This window comes from Felis catus, chromosome C1, assembly GCF_018350175.1.
Source record: "Felis catus isolate Fca126 chromosome C1, F.catus_Fca126_mat1.0, whole genome shotgun sequence".
Lineage (NCBI taxonomy): Eukaryota > Metazoa > Chordata > Mammalia > Carnivora > Felidae > Felis > Felis catus.
The window spans coordinates 15,510,040-15,525,479 of record NC_058375.1 but is presented as its reverse complement, the minus strand read 5'-3'; the positions used below and the strand labels follow the sequence as shown (position 1 = coordinate 15,525,479).

At 43.9% G+C, this 15,440-nt stretch overlaps 1 protein-coding gene across 1 annotated transcript in view; it reads left to right on the top strand.

Annotated features, from left to right (window-relative positions):
- Positions 1-3,314: 3,314 nt before the first annotated feature.
- Positions 3,315-15,440, top strand: part of EIF4G3 (eukaryotic translation initiation factor 4 gamma 3) — a 314,690-nt gene continuing 302,564 nt past the window's right edge. Inside the window, exon 1 of the mRNA XM_045035239.1 lies at positions 3,315-3,466. The gene's annotated coding sequence lies outside the window, so the exon portion shown is untranslated. The remainder of the gene's footprint in view (positions 3,467-15,440) is intronic.

Below are 15,440 nucleotides of genomic sequence, written 5' to 3'. Positions count from 1 at the left end.
GTCATACAGCTAATAAAAGGCAGGGCTGAGGGGCGCCTCGGTGGCTCAGTTGGTTAAGTCATGATCTTTGGCTCAGTCATGATCTCACAGCTCTTGGGTTTGAGCCCTGCATTGGGCTCTGTGCTGACAGCTCAGAGTCTGGAGCCTGCTTCGGATTCTGTGTCTCCCTCTCTCTCTGTGCCTCCCTGGCTTGCACTCTGTCTCGCTCTCAAAAATAAACAAACATTAAAAAAAAAAAAAAAAAAAAGGCAGGCCTGAGAATCAAACTCAAGTAATTTGATTCCAATGGCTGTGCTTAGTTGCTTAACAGAGTGTCCTGAGAACTAAGCATCCACTGCTTTGGGAGCCTTGCTCAGTCTGGGCAGTGAGAAAAGGTTGCCTGCAAGAGGTGAGGCCTGAGCCAACCAAGAGGAGCAGGAATGAGCCAATGGGCTAAGAAAGAGGGTGGTTTGGGGTTATAGGTAGTAGGAGCTGTCTGCAGACAGGCCTTGGTGCAGGGCCCGGGGTGGGGGGTGGCGGGAAAAGGAAAATGGCTTTGTCTGCTGTAGACCACTCCAGATGTGAGTGGCAGGATGGAGGCAGGGCCCAGGTCACGATGGATCTCCAATTTAGACTGGATCCTGAAGACAAAGGGGGAACCTTGGAGGGCCCTTAGCAGGCAAGTTCACAAAAGCAGCTGTGCGTGTCGACAACGTCTCCCACAGTGGGGAGGTTGCTATGTTGAAGGAAATGTGGCATACCAGACCTGGAGTCAGATGCCTTGGGTCTGAATACCAGCCTTTCTACTTCAAAGTTATACAGGTTGCTTTTACCGGTCTTTGAGCCTCACTTTCTTCATTGTAAACAGGATAGAAGAACACCTGACATAGTTGTTGAGGGGAGTAAAAGTCTAAGTGAAACGTGTAGCAGAGTTGTATCCTGGGCACATAGTAGGTGTTCAATAAATACTAGCCCCTCTGTGTGAGAGGGGAGGTGTTGAGTAGAGCCATGCTTTTGCATGAAAGAACACTCCACCTTTTTTTACTTTGTTCTCTGTAAGGCTCACCTCATTGCCTGGGGCCAGAATCTTATCAGAGACTTTTACATTATTTTGCCCAAGGTCTTTCCGGTTTTAAGAGAGATAATGCTCACAAAGTGCTTAGCACAGACCAGGCACACAGCAATCACCTGATGCTTATAGCTGTGATTAAGTTAGAAAATGAAACTAGTTTAGAGAATAGCAACGAAGCAATTATCAGTTATCTACTGTAAATAAGAAGAAGCCCAATTCTTTCCCGGGAACAGGTTTTGATTGGGGAAGGAAGTCTGAGATCTCAGAATACGGAGGGAGAATCTGGGTGAAATGAGCAACATGGGAATTTTTCCTGGAGCCAGTCATGCCTGGGGAAGAGCAGAAGATCCAATTCTAAATCACCGGGTATAACAAATCCAAATGGTTTAGGATTCCAGTGTATGAAGTAACTCCTGTCTTCCAGTCTGGAGATGGGGGATGAGGCATTTGGAGCTAGCAGGGACTATCAAGGATTAAACATCCACTATGTGTAGAGCTTTATGTGAATTGGGGGGGGGGGGGGAATAAAGGAGGGCAGCAGGAGCAGTGTAGCAGGAGTCATAACCAAATTCGAGTTTGGACTCTGTCAACTACACCTGTCCAGGTGACTTTGGGAAAGTCTCTTGTCCGTTTTGAGCCTCAATTTTCTCAGCTCTCCTGTTGTGTGACAGTATTGAGCCTTTCTGAGCTTCGGTTTCTTTACCTGTAAAATGGGTGCTGTCTATTTAACAGGACTGTATGAGATAACGAATATGAAGTGCTCTGTGCCTGGTAACCATTACTGCTGGGATCATTCCGTTGATCCCTGAGATTCCTTTCCACGCAATCACCTGTGCCGAGGACAAGGCCCCTGCCTTGGGGTGGCATGTGCGGGGTGGGGCTGGGCGGTCTTGGTCGGCCCTGTAGGAAGAGAAGGACAAGTGTCACCTTGGCATAGGCCACTGCAGAGCTGCTGCTGGTCGAGGGGCGCTCCAGTCATGGGGCAGGCTTGGAAAAATCCATCCACAGAACCCCCGGACCAGGCTGCTGATTAGACGAGGGTTGCATCAGGTCCCCAGGCAACTTGGGAGTCAGCAAGGGTCTTCCAGAGGAAGGTGGAATTCAGATCCAGGCTTGGCTCTGCCCCTTCCCAGATGGGTGACCTTGGGCCAGTCACTTTTCCTCTCCCGGCCTCAAAGTGCTCTGGAAGCGAGGCTCCTCATTCCACTTACCCCTCAGAGTGTACTAGAGCGAAGTGACATAATGGACGCGAGCTGCATTAGAGGCCAGCGAGTGCTACTTATTATGCTAATAGATGCACGCAGCGGGTTCCTTTCCAGCGGTTTCACTCTGGTTAAGCGGTTCCTTCCACTGTAACCGAGGTTTCTCGCCTCGCTGCCTACCGCCCCTGCGGGCAGGGCTCTGCGGACCGCAGGCTCCAGGGCCGTTGCCATTGTTCTTCGAGGCTGGGCGGCAGGGGAGGGTTCTGGCGGACCAGACCTCGCCTTTGGTCTCTGCCTCCAACCCGCACCCCCGCGGCGGCGAGCCTGGGAAGCCCCTCTCGCCGATGTTTCCCGAGGAGGCGAGTCAGCCCCAGAGCTCTCCCGAACGGCGGCCGAAGACGCCCCCGAGCGTCTCCGAAGAATCCCGACCGCTCTCAGTCTCCGGAAAGAGCCGAAGGCGCTTCCCACCCTCGGCCTCCCGAGCCTCTCCGAAAAGGCCCGAAGTTTTCCGAGCGGCCGTCCTGCCGGACTGCTGGAGGCGGCCGCAGCGCCATGTTGGATGCTCTGCTCGTTGAGTGAAGAAAATCCGCCGGCATCGCCTGAGCCCCGCTACCGAGAAGGGCGCCGCTTCCCCCGGGGAGGGGGATAAAGACCCCCCGCCGCCGGCCCATGAGGATATTGCCGTGAAAGGTCCGGTCTCTCCGCCTCCTGCCCCCGCCGGGTCCGGCCCCCCCCCTGGGGTCGCGTTGTCACGGAGACCGGCAGCCGGTGGTGCTGGCCCGCGGGGCGGCTGCTGCTGCCGGCGGCGGCGGCGGCGGAGGCGGCGGCGGGCGTGTGTGACCGGCCCCGGCCCCCTCCTCCTCCTCCTCCCAGACTCCCCCCGGCCCCCCGCTCCCGCCGCCTCCCCGGGTCTGCCCCCATCCCGCCCCCCCGCTGCCCCCGGCCCCTGCACCCCGGCGCGCCCGGTCCCGCTCTGGGGGGGTTGGTGGCTTCGCTTTGCCATGAGTTTACCGCAGAAACCGGCTCTGAAATCAGGCTCAGCGGCTGCAGCAGGAACCGGACCCGGCACCGGAGCGGCGGCGGCGGCGGCAGCAGCGGTACCGCCTCCTCACCCGGCGGCAGCAGCAGCGGCGGCGGCAGCGGCGGCGGCGGCGGCGGCAGCGGCCCCTCCTCACCCGAACATCAGGGCCCTCCAGACCCAGGCGCCCCAACAGTATCCTTTTCACCTTCCTGCCGGCCCTTCGGCTCCTCGCCACTGCCCAGGGGGCCCGTGGCTCCCCGGGGACCCTCCTGCCGGCTGCCACAGTCCAGCCAGGGAAGGGGCTGCCGCCCGAGTCCCCGCAGCCGGGTGGGCCGGAGCTTTTGGGGTGCCCCGGCGGCAGCAGCACTGCGGGGGGGGGGGGCCCTGGACCCTCTGCAGTACTGTGAAAACTAGCTCCGCTCGGCCCGGCCTCTGCAGCCCTTCCCTTTTAGAGCTGGGGGACCCTTCCCCCTCCTCGCCTCCCCTCCGCCTCCCCCTCCTCGCTTCCCCCCCCCCCGCTTCCCCCCCCCGCTCCCCCCCCCCGCTCCTCCCTCCTCGCACCCCCCCCGCCCCCCCTTTTTTAGGCCGAATTTGCTGGTGCCTGGGACCAGCCCTGCGGGGAAGGCTTTTCTGATTGTTGTGAGGACTACACCCTCCTCCTCCTCCTCCTCCTCCTCCCCCCCCCCCCGCTCCCCCTCCTCCTCCTCCACCACCACCACCACGACCTAGACGACCACCTCCTCCTCCTCTTCTCCCTCCTCCACCACGACGTCGTCGTCCTCCTCCTCCTCCTCCTCCTCCTCCTCCTCCTCCTCCACCATCTCCCTTTTGCTCCCCCTGCGGCCGGGCCTGGTGGGCTTCCCTACTTATTATTAGTACATAATAAACTTTGTTGGTAAATTTCCTGTTTGAAACTAAGCTCAGCTCGTTTCTGAGGTAAGTTGGATTTTAAATCTATGGTGAAAATGTACAGAAAGCACCCCCTCTGGCTAATGTTGTTTAGTGATGGGGGGGCGGGTTGTGATGTGGTTTGTGGTGGAACGCGATCTGAGGAGGAAATGTTACACCGGACGCTTCCCTGTCTTTGACCTTTTTAAAGGAAGAGGAAGTTAACTGACATTACCCATCACCCTCAAAAGTCTCACTTCTTGGAAGGCTTGCGTTATGATGGATATTTTTAAAGACTTTAATTTCCTTTTCTTAGGCCTGATGTCTAGAGGGGATCAGGGCTCCTGGAGGAAATTCTAGCATTGACTGTATCTAATTTCATGTTATTTACTCGATTGTAGAATTTTTGGACAGCTTTGATTGAAAAGACTTGATGGCGAGGTATTTTAGTCAGAAACTAGCCGGTGAAGGTAAAGCGATGAATTGATGAATTCCACGGAGATTTAGAAAGGTATTACCTACCTGAGAATAATATTTCATCATGCACCTTCCGTCCCCATCCGTTGTATTCGTGTAAATCAATAAATCACCATCGGATGTTAGATGTGTTGTGTTTTTGTATTTGTGTCATTTTGTGTTTGACTTCCAGAGAGGGTAGGGCGTTAGAGCGTATAACTGCTGTGAAGTCCACAGATGATTTCACAGTCCGTAGTTTGACTCCTGCCTGTATCGATTGCTTTGAGAAGGGAAAGGTATCTCCCTTCTGGAGTCATTTCAGGTCATCCTTTTGGTTTCTGTCAAGTGTCGTTTTCTCTGTTCTCTAAATATTGTTATTCAATCCAGGCAGTGTGGTGCAGAGTAAAGATAAATTCCGTTCCAGTGTGATGTGTGTACTGATTTCATAATGTTTTTAATCTGCATGATTCTGTTCAATTAAGAATTTTTCACGGTTGAGAATGCTAAGTGATACCTTAGTGTTGCTCATGGAAAATCTGGTTAGTTTTGATCAGTATCCCTAGTTGCTTTACTTTAGGAAAAAAAAGATTGGCTGATTTGCCTGCTTCAAGGTGGAGCTCAGTGCTGGATCTGTTGAACGTATCTTCATTTAGTGAGTTTGAATTCCTTTCTAATTTGTCTTTTTTTTTTTTTTTTTTTTTGGTCTTGACTGCTCATGCGTGGTTAGGGTTATAAGCTTATGTACCATACCACCAAAGTAAACTCGTCAGTCCTAAATTGGAGCTATTTTGGCAATTTAGCATTCAAAGGAAGCCCATAGTGTTCTTGATGTGCAGAGTGATAAGTAAAGGACCAGTGCTTGGTGAATTTGGTGGTGTTACTTGGACACAAGGAGCTGCGACTTAGATGTTTCAAATGTGCTTTTTCTCAAGGCATTTCACAAAGAAAGGACTTATAAAAGCTCTGAGTTGGTTGCAACATGAAAGTAGTTACTAATACTGCAACAGTTGTTAAAGGGCGTAAATTTAAGGTGTAATTTCCAATGGAGAGGATTCTTAACGCCTGTTTGTAGTAATAATGCGGTAGTTGATTTTCTGTGGCTTTGCGTTTTTGCTTTGCCTCGTGTCAGAAGAAATTAAAATTCTTGATGTATTTCACAGTTCTGTTATCTTTTTGCTTTATGCACTGCAAGGTTTCAGTTAGTAAAATCTAAAAGCTCGTATAGTAAATGAGGTATAGGTTACATGTCATTAGAACAAAACGATGAAATGTTATCCATGGTAGTGGGGAATTGGTTAAAATGGATCTAAATAGAGCAGTGCCGCTTTTCTACCCTGAGGGAGTGTGGGAATTTGTATCTGTTTGAGGAGAGTGGCCATTATGTGATAAGTTGACACGCAGGGAAACATTGATACTGGGGTGAAAGCTGGAGTTGCTCTTTCTATGGCTTGGTTAGCTCTCCAGTTCCTCAAAATATATGGGTGCAGTTGTGTTCGAATTGAATTAATAAGTTCATGTAGTATTTTAAATTTGTAAAAATACTGAAAGAAGATTCACCTGACAAAGTGTCCTTCGTTTGTACTTAGTGTTCAAGTGACAAATCAGAAATGAAGGGAAATGTTGGCAGTAATGAATTTGAATATAAACCGGGACCTGCTCAAGTAGACTTTGTTCTTACATGGCAGGCCCAGAAAACCACTGCAGGTACAGGCCTTTGACTGCAAAGAGGCAGGGATTGGGGCTTGGGAAGGAATGGGACATGCTGAAGGGTGGCAGGGATGGTGGAAGGGTGGCAGGGGTGAAAGGATAAGCCCTGCTGTGAAAAGTGCTACTGGTGAGGCAGGAAGATGCTTAGAGTTTCTATGACACAATCCAATATGAATAGTTTATGAAATTGGCACTTAAAGACACTTGCCTTGAGATATGCTCAACCCAGCTTCCTCGTATGAGCTTCCCAGAAGCTCTGTTGAGCATCTTAAAAGTGATTCTTAACCTTTTCTGGGTAACAAACAACCTTGACATTTTTGATGAAAGCTTATAGACCTCTCCACAGAAACTGTTGCTTACATTTTCAGGGGCTTCTTGGACCTCCCCTTAAAACCTAGTCCCTTTAGATGGAAATTGCTTACCCTTCAGATAATTAAAGGTAAATGAGTTTGAATTTAGGTGCCCAAATAGTTCTGACTTAGAACAATTTTGAGTCTGTTAGGAATACACAGTGTTCTATTTATACGGAAAGACTTCAGGGTGTCATTTCTCCCAGAGCTGCTGACACTTCTGGGGAGTCTAGTTACTGTTTTGGGGCAGCCAGTTGGGTTAAAAAAATCAGGGCAGTGGGTTCTTTGAAGGAACTAGATTTGGTAAAGGCCTTTGGCAACCCCAAAATGACATATGTTAAAAACAAGTATGCCCATTGGCTTTTCGTTTTGTTTTCTGTGTTGATTTTCAGTTCTGTAGGTTGAAGCCAATAACATTTGTTTTTTTCTCTTTTTTGCTTCTTTACCAAAGCTAGATCTGAGTAATAATAATAGTATTCATTTATTGAGTGCGTACTCCTCTAGGTACCATACATGCATGGTTTTACTTAATTCTCACAAGAATCCTTATGAGGTAGGTAGTGTCTCTGTTTTATAGATGAGGAAACTGAAGAGCAGAGAAGTTAAATAATGTTCCCAAGGTTGTCCATCTAGTAATTGGTGGCCCGCAGTTCAGACCGTGGCATGACGAGCTCCCAAGCTCACAAGTGTCCTTTTACTGTGCCACGTTCCTTCTTACCACGTCTGCATATGAGAGTGGGAAGTAGCTAGGGGAAGGTCTGTATACAGTAAAGAGGCTCTGTGGAGTAATCTAGACTGCCATGATACTGTATCTTGTTTTAATTAGTTCATAGCCACATACTGCTAGACAAGTAGGTTATCTTTACCTCACTGAGCCTTGCAGCATAAGAATAGGCCTGCCTCATTTGACTCTGTGCCTGTTTCTGCTTGTTCAGAAGTTAGCAAGGCCTCCAGCAAAATACCATTGTAACTAGCAACTAGAACTCTTAACTCATGAAGCGGCCAGCAGTCTCTCTATTCCTAAGCCCCACCACCAACAAAGATGGATGTGTGGTCTTAAAGGGCAGATCCTCTTCTAGGAAGAAGAGGGGGAGATTGATGCAAGATGATGCAGAAGGAAGAACGTGACTTAGACGCCGGAGTCACACTGGCTCTTGCCTCCGCCGCTCCTAGGCTTACAAGTCTTAAAGTGTGGTATTTTCTGTCAAACGGAGATGAAACCACGTAAAGACTGATGATACGTTGTTTTTCCACATTGGGGTTTTTGATAAGATTTTTACAAAAAGTTCTGTTGCTAAAAAATATTTGAAAACCATGTTTTGTTATTTTTGTTCTTTTAATGTTTATTTAGTTTGGGAGAGAGCTTGCTTGGATGCAAGCAGGGGCGGGGCAGAGAACAAGAGTTGGACGCTTAACTGACTGAACTACCCAGGCGCCCTGAAAACCGTGCTTTAAATCATAATAGGGTTGCCACGTTTTAGCCATTTATAATTGGGGATTTAACGTAAGTGGCAGGTTTTAAAATGCATTTGTTCTTTTTTTGAGCACCTACTGTGTGCCAGACTCAGTGCTAGATCTAGGTTTGAAAAGCTTTTGCCTTCAAAGAAGTTGGTCCCGACAAGTGAATGACAATACCATGAGGCAAGTACCTTCATAACTCTGCTGTAAGAGCTTACTTAGTCTTACGGAAAGGAGGAATTAGAGCTTAGAAGAAACTGACATCTAAGCTACATTAGAAGAATTGAGTAAGAATTACCTGAGGTGTCAGAGCTTTCTCCTGCCAGCTGACTTTTGCCAATTCCATTGCTGTTGCTGCTGCATAGAACTTTAGTAAATGGATTTCAGTCACGTTTCATGTTTTTAGCAGGAGCAGAGAAGCTGGAGGAGGTAGCCCAGAACATGGTAACCAAAACACAGTTGCCACAGATTCAAAGTATCTTCTGCACCATAATCTGAAGAATTAGAGTATGAGAAGATACATTTCAGATCTCTCTGTGGTTGGTCCTTTCCTAGTCTCCTTCCCACTCCTCCCATAATACCTCCCTGTCCTTTTGAAACTAGATTTTGACCTGGAAACAGTACCAGCTAGCTTTGAAATATAAGTAAATTTAGCTTGATGTGTTGAGAAGTGTACCTGATTTGGAGTTAAAAAAAAATCTGGATGTGAGTTTGAGTTTTCAATTTTTACAGAGGTATTATCCTGGAATAGTCACATAACTGCTCTAGGCATCAGTTTCCCTTTCTCTAAAATGGAGGAATTAGACTAGTTTATTAAGTGACTCTCTTGAATTACAGTGGTTTATAAGTCTGAAGATTATGGTGTGAGGTTTGTTTTGTTCTTCCGAGTAGGTAGGAAGGATTTGTAGAGACCTACTAATGGATTCTTTGTCTGATGGTCAGTAACATGTTTCTGTGGTGACATATTGACATTAGAAGCATGCTAGCATGGATCATGCGGAGGGCAACTTGCTTATATTAGAAGCCTCTGGTTTGGGGCTTATTAAAGTTAGATTTAGGGGCGCCTGGGTGGCTCAGTTGGTTAAGTGTCGGACCCTTGATTTTGGCTCATCACGGTTTGTGAGTTTGAGCCCTGCATTGGGATCTGCGCTGAAGTGTGAAGCTTGCTTGGAATTCTCTCTCTCTCCCTTTCTCTGCCCCTCCTGTGCGACCTCTCACTCTTTCTCTCTCTCTCAAAATAAATAAACTTTTAAAAAAAGGACTAAATTAAACAAAAATAAAGTTAGAATTAGACAGACTGAAATGCCTCTGTGACTTCCTTATCTTCGCCTCTTGTGACAGCGAAGATTGTATGATGACTTGAGACCATAAAATAAGGTGGCCATGGCCGGATGCTGGCTGGCTCTCATTGATGATAACAGGTAATTCATTATGAGGTATAAGGGAAAGTAAATTTTGGAGTAAACTCTTGTGATGAGACACGATCTATTTTTATTGTAGGAATAATACTCCGAGCTAATATAATAGGAGACTGTTTCCTGATTAATAGCCAGGTGCCTGACTTCAAGCAGTGTATACATTGCAGCTGAGATTTACATCGATGAAGTATTGCAAGATCCCAAGCTACTTCTGAATTCTCAAATGGCTCCTAGTTCTTTGGCTTGCTGCCAACCAGAGGGAGTTTTTGAATCTTGTAGCCTCAGCTGAAATTTGAGATAGTTTAAACTATTTTAAGTACACTTGAAATTTGTCAGTTTTTATGACCTTTATTAACTAGTAGCAGTTTTATACTTTTTCAAGTCCATGTGTGTTCCCTCTCATGAGATTCTAAATTTTATCAGTAGAATGTGAGGTCCCTAAAGGCAGAGATTTTTGTCAGTTTGGTTTGCTGTTGAACTGCCAGCACTTGGAGCAGTCCGTGGTAGATACGAAATCTGTAAATGTTTGTTGAAATGTTGGTTAAGTTAGTCTGGGGATCTGTTTTAGGATAAGTTTTAGGGCTAATATAGATGGAACCACAAGACTGCCCTAAAATTGTTTTGTGCTGATAAGTAATTGATAATAGTTCCATAATTTTATTTGAGATGGAATAACATGGACCCAGTTTACAAAGTCATCTAATGTGGTTGAGTTGCCTTTGAAGAATAGATACATGTGATTTGGGTTGGTAGAAGGCCAAAGAGGAAAAACATTTATAGTTAAATGTTACTATTAAGAATTTTGTTTTATGATTCTACGAGTAACATAATCAAATCAGGAAATTAAAAAATACGGATAAGTAGAAAGTCACTCATAATCTTAGTATATAGAGACAACCACTGTTAACATTTTGGTATATTTTTTTCTGTACTTTCTTCTTTTCCTTTTTTTAAAAAAATTTTAAAAAGTTTTTATTTAATTTTGAGAGAGAGAGAAAGAGAGAGAGAGAGAGAGAGAGACAGACAGACAGACTGTGCAGGCAAGCAAGCAGGGGAGGGGGAGAGGGAGAGAGGAAGAGCCCCAAACAGGCTGCGTGCCAACCCTGGGCTCGATCTCACGAACTTCGAGATCAGGACTTAAGCCAAAATCAAGAGTCAGACTCTTAACCCACTGAGCCACCCAGGCTGCCCTTCTATACTTTTTTCTGTGGACTTTAAGGGGCTTAAATTCTGCCCTTTTTTTTTGTAACCTAACTTGAGGTCAAATTACATATAAAGGCTTTTTTTTTTTTTAATACTTGACAATTTTATTGTTAAATGACACATATATATGTGTGTATATATATACGTATGTATACATACGTGTGCATATGTATATCTGCACATATATATATATATATATATATATATATAGTTTTGTATCTTGCTTATTTTGTTATTTAATTCTCCACCAGCAGAAAAGGCTTTTTGGTTGGTTTTCTTAATTTGGAATGAATTGTTTTTTGTTCTTTGGCAAGGTTTTCTTGAGGATACTCTTTTACCTTTGATTTGTACTCAGAAGGTAGGACTGTACATTAGAAAGATAAGAGCTGAAACCTTTATCAGTAAGTCAAATGTTTTTGAGTTACTGTGGCCAAAATGTTTTGCATTATTTATAACATTAAATTTGATGTAACTTCACAGGTTTTTTTTTTTTTGCTCCTACAAGTATGTACATTTTTTTTACTATCCTTTTGAATTCATCTTCATGTATTCAAGCATATTAAACTAAAACAAGAAAAAAAAAAAAAAAAAAAGACTGGTGGCCAAGGTGGTATTTACTCCAGATAGTTTTAGAATGTATACATGCTATCATGATAGCTCCTTTAATTGTTTTTCAGGAAATGTTGGTGTTATATGGAGTGATTGGAAGGAAGGAGGAAAGGAGGAAAAAACAAGGGATTCATGTGGGGTTAGAGAACTTGAAGTCTGGGAACAAACAATTTTGGAATGACAGGACGGGGTTAGGGGAACAGGGTGGCGGTAAAGTAAATACAGCCAATTTTGAGCCAGAATACAGCATTTTTAAAAAACATTTATTCACCTTTGAGAGAGAGAGAGAGACAGAGTGCAAGCAGGGGAGGGGCAGAGAGAGAGGGAGACACAGAATCTGAAGCAGGCTCCCGGGGAGCTGACAGTGCAGAGCCTGACATGGGGCTCAAACTCACAAACCGCGAGATCATGACCTGAGCCAAAATTGGAGATTTAACACACTGAGTCATGCAGGTGCCCCCAGAATACAGTATTTTACGGTGAGAATGGAAAGGTAGAATAGAGAGGGATGTAAGAAAGGGTGGGAAGACTCCTGGCTTTTTCTAGACTCCAGAAAATAGCATATAAGAGAAAGAATTTGAACTGAAAGATGAATTTAAAAAATATTGGGAACAAGAGTTTAAGACTATGGTCAGGGTTTGGATGGGCAGAGGGGAGTGGATTGTGGTGAGTGAGCAATCAGCTTGAACAAAGGTTTGGGCTTGAAATAAGCATGCTGTATGCTGGGTTGTGAGAATCCTTATTAGTGTGCTTGGAGTGGAGGGCTCTTGTGGTAGAATGCTTGAAATAATGGATCCACGTGTTAGAGGGCTTTCAATCATAAGAGAAGGTTAGGGGCGCCTGGGTGGCTCAGTCGGTTGAGCCTCCGACTTTGGCTCAGGTCACGATCTCACCGTCTGTGGGTTCAAGCCCTGCGTCGGGCTCTGTGCGGACAGCTCAGAGCCTGGAGCCTGCTGCGGATTCTGTGTCTCCCTCGGTCTCTGACCCTCCCCCGTTCATGCTCTCTCTCTGTCTCAAAAATAAATAAATGTTTAAAAAAAAAAATAAGAGAAGGTTAGGCTTCATTTGTGAGAAAGAAACCGTTACTTTTTTTTTTTTTATGGCTTTATTGAAATACAGTTTGCATACCACACAAGCCACCCGTTTAGAGTCTACCATTCAGTAATTTTATGTTCACAGAGTTGTGCAGCTATCACCAAAATCAATTTTAGAACATTCTCATCACTCCCAAAAGAAACCCATTGGACTTCCCATTTCCACCTCCCTAATTCTGCCTGAAGCAAATACTAATCTGTTTTCTGCCTCTGTAGATTTGCCCATTCTGCATATTTTGTATAAATGATACAGTATAATATGGAGTCTCTTGTGACTGGTTTCTCTCACTTTGCATAATGTTTTCAAGGTTCATCTGCATTGTAGTATGTTTCAATACTTTTTTTCAATTGCTGAATACTGTTCTGTCACATTTATTCATCAGTTGGTGGACATTTGGGTTGTTCATCTTTTTGACTATTACGTACAGTTATGCTATGAATGTTTAACGTAGATATATGTTTTCATTTCTCTTGGGTATATACTTTGTACAGTTGCTAGGTTTTATAAGGTAACTCCACGTTTAACATTCTGAGAAAGTGCCAAACTTTTTCCAAAGTTTGCGCCATTTTACATTCCTACCAGCAAAGTATGAGGGTTGCAACACTTGTCATTATCTTTTTTTATTATAGGCCATCCTAGTGGGTGTGAAGTGATATCTTATTATGGCTTTGATTTATATTTCCTTGATGGCTAATGATATTGAGCATTTTTTCTTGGCTGGTGATATTGAGCATTTTTTCTTGTGTTTAGTGGCCATCTCTCTTTGGAGAAATGTCTGTTCAAATCCTTTGCCCAGTTTTTAATGGGTTTATTATTGAGTTGTTAAGAGTTCTTTATATATTCTAGATCCAAGTCCCTAATCAGATATAACATTTACAAATATTTTATCTCATTCAGTGGGTTGTCTTTTCATTTTCTTGGTAGTGTCCTTTGATGCACAAAAATTTTTAATTTTGATTAAATCAAATTATGTTGGGTTTTTTTTTCCCTTTTGTCATTTGTGTTTCCTTTGTGTGTAAGAAGGCTTTCCCTAATCCAAGGTCATGGAAATTTACTCCTTTGTTTACCCTAAGATTTTTACAGTTTTAGCTCTTACACTGAGGTCTTTGATCCATTTGGAGCTAATTTTTGTGTATGATGTGAAGTAGAGGTCCAGATTTATTCTTTTGCATGTGACTATTCAGTTGTCTCAGTACTATTTGCTGAAAAGAGCATTCTTTGAATTGTCTTGATGTTTTGTCAAAAATCAATTGTATTTCTTTTGTTTCTGTTTTTTATTTACTGGGAAACTGACATGATGGAAACAGTGTTTGAAGATTTGTTGAGGTGTGAAAGTTGGAAGATTTATTTATTTAAGTAATCTCTCCACCCAGCGTGGGGCTTGAACACCCAACCTTGAGATCAAGAGTTGCCTGCTCTACTGACTGAGCCAGCCAGGTGCCCTGACATGTGCAAGTTGAAATAAGGAACAGGAAAGATTAAGAGACTAGGAATGACATCACAGAAATACATTTAAGGTTTTATCATCTATTAAATGCTTGAGATTTTGTGAGGTGTGCTATTTATGAAATGTGACTTATTGAAGAAATGAATTTTGATCATTTCCACCTCTTGTATAATGCCTAAAAAACAGAAGAGCTACTCAAAAGAGATTTTGCCTATCTTTATTATTAAGATAAATTCCTATTAAGCAGTGATAGCTTTGTGAAAAATAACACATGGGCATTTGACTATTTTGCTGTGCTGGGAAGAATTGAAATTGTAAGTTACAAATTCTTGGGTTATTTGTATTATTGTATTTCACATAGGATATTAGTTCTGCCTAGAGCATTTATATAAGTTTCAAATTAAATTTGATTTTGTATTTATTAGGTTATACCCTCAGGCTATTCTAATGTGTATACTATTATAAAGAAATAAAATTGGGAAATACTGCTCACCTCTTGTCTAATAGGATCCTTTCTGCTATTCAGGAAAAGACCACATTAATGAGGCTTTTCGTAACCTTTCAGGTCTAATAAAAATGGTTTTGGACAAAGATTTTCCACAGTCACACAATCTCACACACACATACACGCAAAGTCTCTTCAGTGACTTGAAATATTACAGTGTGGGAATAGGGTTGCTTATTTTTTAAGATTTTATCTACTTTTTAGTCTTATAAATTGTTATGTATATCTTTAGCTTAGCTCATTCAATACGTGAAGAAAGTGCATCTTAATTACCGATGGAAAATTTTAATGACCTCAAGTACCTGATTAATATTGTTGAGGCTTTGAGGCTAATATATTCATCTGATACTTTCAATATTACATTGTTGATCTTTTTTAGAAGTATAAGAATTTGGAACCAGTCCAACTTCCTGAGGTAACTGCTGTTTCAAACGCAGACAGCAGAGTACTTGACCTTAGCTTAATATCTTTTATGTTGTGACTGGGTGAGTATACTTGAATGTGGTACATTTTAGGTAAGATAGTGAAAGCTGAATGCTGCTCTGGAAAGTCAGTGATTTTATTCTTGTTTTTTTTTTTTTTTTAACATTTATTTTATTTTTGAGAGAGAGCATGAGTGGGGGGGAGGCAGAGAGAGAAGGAGACAAAGAATCCAAAGCAGGCTCCAGGCTCCAAGCTGTCAGCACAGAGCCTGAGGCGGGGGTTGAACTCATGAACTTTGAGATCATGAACTGAGCTGACTGAGCCACCCAGGTGCCCCTTATTCTTGACTTTTGAAAATCGTAATTAAAAGATACAAGCATATAAGCATATACTGGCTTATTTTCCTTTTATGCAGTCTTCTTTGGGGATCTTTGGTGTACCTTTCTGGTCCGGTCTCCCAGGGGCATTTGTTCCTGAGCTTGAGGGAGATGCCTCTAACTTGCCAAAGCATCAAGTTAGTACAGACTCAAGTTGATTTGATATTTTTAATAACAGTAACCACTTTGACTTAAGATCTCCTTTCTCCTGTAATGGTCCTGGTTTGGAT